Source organism: Castanea sativa, chromosome 10 (genome assembly GCF_040712315.1).
Source record: "Castanea sativa cultivar Marrone di Chiusa Pesio chromosome 10, ASM4071231v1".
Classification (NCBI taxonomy): domain Eukaryota; kingdom Viridiplantae; phylum Streptophyta; class Magnoliopsida; order Fagales; family Fagaceae; genus Castanea; species Castanea sativa.
Window position 1 is genome coordinate 22,340,344 of NC_134022.1, and position 7,299 is coordinate 22,347,642.

Below are 7,299 nucleotides of genomic sequence, written 5' to 3' on the forward strand. Positions count from 1 at the left end.
CCATGAGCACTCTGACTTGGGCTTGTTGGCCCAAGCCTCCGCTCCATGGACTAAGCCTCAGAAAATCTCCCATTAAAAACCACACAACATTATTCAGGTTGGGTCAGGTCGTCAATTGGATCAAACATAAACTAGGCTCCACAAAGCCCAACAAATCTCCCATTTGGAGACTAGTTCAATCACCAACATCAGCCGCTATCCTCCAAAACACAATCCCTCATCCCCTGCAACTCATCCTCTTGTCCTCAAGCTAGAAGGCCAATTGAAACTGCACACAGCTTCAGCTTCTCAATAGTGACACCCTTAGTCAACATATCTGCCGGGTTCTTAGATCCACAAATCTTCTAAAGTATTACCAACTTATCTTCAACAAGGTACTGGATAAATTGGTATTTTGTCTGTATATGCTTTGACTTTGAATGAAAAGCTAAATTCTTAGTAAGAAAAATTGCACTCTGACTGTCACTATGTAGAATGCACATCTCTTGCTTCTCACCCAATTCATCTAAGAAGCCATGTAGCCAAATCATCTCCTTTCCAGCTTCAGTTGCTGCAACATACTCAGCTTCTGTAGTAGACAGAGTAACAATCTTTTGCAAATTTGAGGCCCAAGATATAGCTGTACCACCCAGAGTATATACAAACCCAGTAGTGCTCTTTCTACTATCAATATCACCAACAAAATCAGCATCTACATAACCCTGCAGTTTCAAACTTGCACCTGTGAAGCAAAGACATGTCACTGATGAACTCCTCAGATATCTCAGAATCCACTTGACTACCTCCCAATGCTGCTTTCCTGGCCTACTCATGAATCTGCTCACAACTCCCACTGCATGTGCAATGTCTGGCCTTGTACACACCATAACATACATCAAGCTGCCAATAGCTGAGGCATAGGGCACCTTGCTCATATAGTCCCTCTCTTCTTCTGTCTTCGGTGACTGTTCTTTGCTTAGTTTGAAATGACTACCCAAGGGTGTGCTCACTGGTTTAGCTTCATTCATGTTAAATCTGTTGAGAACTTTCTTCACATACTCTGACTGTGAAAGCTTCAATGTACCATTAGCCTTGTCTCTAATGATTCTCATACCAAGGATTTGCTTTGCAGCTCCTAAATCCTTCATTGCAAACTGTTTTGACAATTGCTTCTTCAGATTATTAATCTCCTCAATGCTAGACCCTGCAATGAGCATATCATCCACATACAATAGTAAAATGATGTAAGAATTGTCAAAAATTTAACATAACAACAGTGATCAGTTTCACATCTCTTGAACCCAATTCTATGCATAAAACTGTCAAACTTCTTGTACCACTGTCTAGGAGCTTGTTTTAGGTCATACAAGCTCTTTCTTAGTTTGCAGACTAGATTCTCGTCCCTAAACAATGAACATTTCTCGGTGAATCATGTAAATGTCTTCCTCCAAGTCACCATGAAGGAATGCTGTCTTCACATCTAATTACTCAAGATGTAAATTTTCTGCAGCCACTATTCCCAGTACCAGTCTAATTGTTGGCATCTTCACAACTGGAGAAAATATCTCTGTGTAATCAATGCCCTGCTTTTGCTGGAACCTTTTAACAACTAATCTGGCCTTGTAACGTTTGCTACCATCATGCTCATTCTTTATTCTGTATACCCACTTGTTGTGCAAAGCCTTCTTTCCTGCTGGCAGTTTAGTCAGTTCTCATGTCTGATTCCCCAACAAGGAATCCATCTCATCCTTCATGGCTAACTCCCACTTGCTTGAATTCTCATCTTGCAAGGCTTCATCATAGCATTCTGGCTCACCACCCTCAGTCAATAGAAGATAATTTAGAGCGGGTGAATAACACTGTGGAGGTCTAATGGTCCTGGAAGATTTGTGGACTTCAGCTACAGGTGTACTTTGATCTACCTGTGAATCTACATTCTCCTTATCTTCTTCACTTATTTTCTGGACAGTGCTTTCAGTCAATTTATCTAAGTTAACAAACTCAGATTTATCTTGATCTGTCCCTGTAACATCTAGCACTACAATTGACTTGTCCTTATACATAACCTGTTCATTAAATATCACATTTCTACTTCTGATGATTTTCTTGTTTTGTTCATCCCAAAACCTATAGCCAAATTTCTCATCACCATAGCCAATGAAAAAACATATTTTAGACTTTGCATCAAGTTTACTACGAGTATCAGAATCAACATGAACTTAAGAAACACAACCAAAAACTTTTAAATGGGAAAACTTTACCTCTATACTGCTCCAAACCTCCTCAGGAAGTCTGAACTCCATAGGAACTGATGGTCCTCGGTTTATCAAGTAAGCAGCAATATTAACAGCATCAGCCCAAAAGTTTTTGGTAGTCCAGCATGCAACCTCATACTCCTAGCACGCTCATTGAGAGTTCTATTTATGTGCTCAGCCACACCATTCTGCTATGGTGTCCCAGGAATGGTCTTCTCCATCTTAATTCCTTGTGCAGCACAATATTCACTGAACCCTCCATCTATGTACTCTCCTCCATTATCTGACCTCAAACATTTTACTTTCAAACTTGTTTCTGTCTCAACCATAGCCTTCCACTTCTTAAAAGTTTCAAATACATTAGATTTATTTTTCAAAAAATAAACTCATACCTTTCTGCTTGAGTCATCAATGAAAGTGATGTAGTACCTTGAACCTCCAAGGGATACAACTGGAGAAGGCCCCCACAAATCAGTGTGTACTACCAATTTTCAAGAAGCTTACCTTTTTCTGCTTTCCTAAGATGCAGCTTTCACACATGTCAAAATCAACAGACTTCAATTCTAGTAGTTTCCCTTTTGACATTAGCATCTTCATCCCTTTTGACATTAGCATCTTCATCCCTTTCTCACTCATGTGACCAAGTTTGCAGTGCCATAGGCTTGTATCAGTACTTGCTTCAGCAACTGTAACTGTGTCTCTTGGACTTGAGGTCATATAAAGAGTACCAGTCTTCTTTCCACGAGCCAATACTCTAGCTCCCTTTGTAACCTTCCAAGTACCACCAACAAATAGTATTGCATGTCCTTCATCATCAAGTTGTCCAACAGAAATCAGATTCCTCCTTAGGTTAGGAATATGTCGAACCTTCTCCAGTAACCAAATAGACCTATTGGGCAACAATATTCGGACGTCTCCCATACCTACAACATCCAAGATTGAACCATCAGCCAAATACACCTTACCAAAATCACCTGCAACATAATTCTGTATGATTTCTCGTTGTGAAGTGGTATGAAACGAAGCTCCTGAGTCCAGAACCCAATCATCAAGTGAACTATCTACTGCAAGAAGTAATGCATCATGTACCTCTTCTATTACAGCAGTAGCAGAGTCATCTTCATTCTTCTTCTTAGGATTTTTGTATTGCCTCCTAAAGTGACCTGTTTTCCCACAGTTCCAGCATTGTACTTGTTGGCCTGATCTAGATTTACTTTTGTTCCGGTTAGAATTTTTGGATTTTGATCTGTCCCGGTTTGAATTTCTATCATTACCTCTGCCTCTTGTCTCAAGGTTTAAGGCAAAACCAGATCCTGAGGTTTCACCTGCATCTCTTCTGCGAACCTCCTTAGCCAGAATTAAATCCCGTATGTCGTTGTACTTCAGCTTTTCTTTTCCTATAGAATTACTTACTGTCATTCTCATTGCCTCCCAACTGTTGGGCAAAGAAGCTAAAACGATCAGTGCACAGATCTCATCATCAAAATCAATTTCTACAGACAACAATTGATTTATGATAGTGTTAAATTCATTCAGATTTTGTGCTACTGATGCGTTCTCTGTCATCTTTAGATTGAACAGTTTCTTCATCAGATGCACCTTGTTGTTTGCTGACGGCTTTTCATACATACCAGACAAAGCCTTTATCAGATCTACAGTAGTCTTCTCCTTCACAACATTGTGTGCAATAGACCTAGATAGCGTTAACTTGATAACTCCCAGTACCTGTCTGTCAAGAAGAGCCTATTCCTCACCCTTCATAGTCACAGGTTTTGTCCCCAAAAGAGGCAGATGCAATTTCCTCCCATAGAGATAATCCTCAATCTGCATCCTCCAATACGCGAAGTCTGTGCTATCAAACTTTTCTATTCCAGACGCCTTTCCTGCTTCCTTTGCCATTGCTCCCACTCAAACCTAACCCTAGGCTCTGATACCAGTTGTAGAGAATTTCCACGAATTTCTAAACATGTGAGAAACAAAAATTAGAGAAAACACACGCTAAAGAAAAATAATCACACGCACAAGACAGTATTTACGTGGTTCGGCAATTTGCTTACGTACACGGAGTTGCAGGGATTTCACTATTATTAGGGAAAGAATACAAAGTGCGGCTACAGTCTTTTTCTTTCTCAAAAACCGACAACATAAAACCCTAATCACAAAAACTACGTTTTCTACATTCTGCGCATAGGATTCACAATGGGCTACAAAACGGGCCAAATTTTTTTTCTCGGGGGCGTTGCCCTCAAAATCCCAAAAGGCTTGTCCATAAGCACTCTGCTCCATGGACTAAGTTTCAAAAAATTTCCCATTAAAAACTATGCAACATTATTTAGGTCAGGTCGGATCATTAACTGGATCAAACATAAACTAGGCTCCATAAAGCCCAACATATTAAATATTTATTTTCAATAATGTTTTTGTTTGATTGTAATCAGAGTTTCTTGTAAATTTCAAGCATTAAAAATTTGTTTTTGAAATGTGCGTCTTAAATTTCAATCCTCAAGTCCACTTTTTTTTTTTTTTAGTATATTAAATATTTATTTCAAAATGTTTTTGTTTGATTGTAATTAGAGTTTCTTGTAGTTTTCAAGCATTAAATTTTTTTTTTTTGAAATGTGCATCTTAAATTTCAATCCTGAGTCCAAATGACTGATAACCATCTTTCGGTTAACCTAGCCTCCTCCATCCCTCGGGACCAACAAGGAGCAGTACAGGAATATTCACCTGTTGTCCATCGACTGAGCCTATCGGCTTGATCTTAGGCCCTAACTCACCCTTCGTAGATGAACCTTGGGGAGGAATCCTTAGGTTTCCGGGCCATTGGATTCTCACCAATATTTGTTTTACTCAAGCCAACATTCTTGCTTTTGCTTTGTCCACCGCTGCTCTCGCAAGTTCTTTCCTCTAAGGTGGAACACTCTAAGTAACTCCAAACTTAATTGCAATTAAGATGCTCTTGTATTTTTTTAAAATTTTTTGAGTATATTAAATATTTATTTTCAAAATGTTTTGTTTGATTGTAATTAGAGTTTCTTGTAGTTTTCAAGCATTAAAAATTTGTTTTTGAAATGTGCATCTTAAATTTCAATCCTCAAGTCCAAATGCCAATTGTCTAAAGGTGAAAAAATTGTGATAATTGGTGACTTTAAACTTTAGTATGGGCACCAATGGACCAAGTCAATTTAAATAATTAAATATTAAAAAGATAAATTTTTTTTTTTTGCATATTTTGTCCAAAATTTTGATATAATAATCCATATTAAATCTGAATGGAACAACATTCACACAATCCTCTAGCGCAAATAGCAGTTGGTTTTGTTCATAGTGCCATCATGTCATGTATTTGTAAAATGATCCTCCCAAGTTTGTAATAAGTGCATTATAGGCAAGCTTAATTAGAGATAATGGTGAGTTCCATTTAGTTCAATTGGTAAAATCTATAATGGTTGAATAAAAGATCTGTTAAAGGTACAAGTCCATCTCAGCAACAGAGTGCAAGTCCATCTCAGCAGCAGAGTGCAAGGCGTATGGCATGCACCAGTCATCAGGACAGGTTGCAATCAGGTGCAGCATAGAGTGAATTGCATCATCAAGAGAAGACTAAAAGGGAAGTTACAACAAGATTGAGTCATGAGGTTGTAGAGGACTTGATAGAATCAATTCCACACTATGATCAGATATAGTTCTATGATTTGATCAATGTACACGCGTAAGTTTTAAGTAGGTACTTGATTGTAACAAACTTCCTTGAAAATAGGGAAGCAGTTAGTTTTTCTGTTTTAGCTTCAAATTGTATATAAGGATAGGATTAGAAGCAATTGTATTCTTTTTCATTCATAATCAATAAAGCATAGTTTCTATTTAGAGAGAGAGTACTACTTTTTTCTTCTAGATTTTTCTACTCAATTCTTTCTCTCACCTTCGAGGTCCTTCAATAGCTTCCTCAAAAATTGATGCTCCTTTTGAACCTCGCAACACTCAATCCACACACACAAACAGACATTCTAATAGTGAGTCCAATGCTCCTAATCCATATTTTCTTAACTCCAATGAGAAACTAGGTAACATTCTAGTCACTTAGCCTTTGCTTGGTATGAGAAACTATCACTCTTGGTCAAGAGCAATGGTGCTTATTGTTAGTGCCAAGAAGAAAATTGGCTTCGTGAATGGCAAGATTTCAATGCCAAAAGTCGATTCACCTCTGTATGAGGACTGGGAGAGTTATAACACCATGGTACTTTAATGGTTGATCAACTTCATGCACGTTGATGTCTCTAGCAGAATTATGTATTGTGAGATAGCTAGGGAGATGTGGCTAGAATTGAAGCACCTGTTTTCACAAGGAAATGGACCTAAAATCTATAACTTGCAGATGGAAATCTCTTATATTTCACAGAATCAGATGACAGTTAATGAGTACTACAACAAATTCAAGCGATTGTGGGATCAATTGCTGAATTTTGAGCCACTTCTAGAATGTTCTTATGGAGCAATGAAGATCTTGAGTGCTTCACATGAGAAGGCCTCTGTAATGAGGTTCTTGATGAGATTGAATGAGAACTTTGAGACTTTACGAAGTCAGATACTCATGTATGATCATTTTCCCTCAATGAGCAAGGTTTACTCTTTAGTACTTCAAAAAGAATCACACAAGAACATTGGACATGGAAGCTCAACTTCTTCACAATCTGATGCAATGGCTATGTTTACCAATTCCAAAGGACATTCCAATTGGCTTAAAGGCAATGCTAAGAAAGACAAGCCTTTTGTACTCATTGCAACATGCAAGGGCACACAATTGAGAAGTGCTACAAGTTGCATGGGTACCCTCCAGGTTACAAACCAAAAGGGAAGGCTGGAGCAAATGCAAGTGTCAATCAAGCTTCTTGCAATTCTGTTGATGGTGCAAAGCAGGCCTTAGTGCCATCAAATTAGTGCCCCATCTCTAAGGCAGAATGTGAGCAATTGCTTACTTTCCTCAAGTTAGGAGCTGCTGCTGGTGATGCACATCACACTGCAAGTGTGAGTACTTCTTGCTCTGTCACTGGTGGGGAAGAGCTTC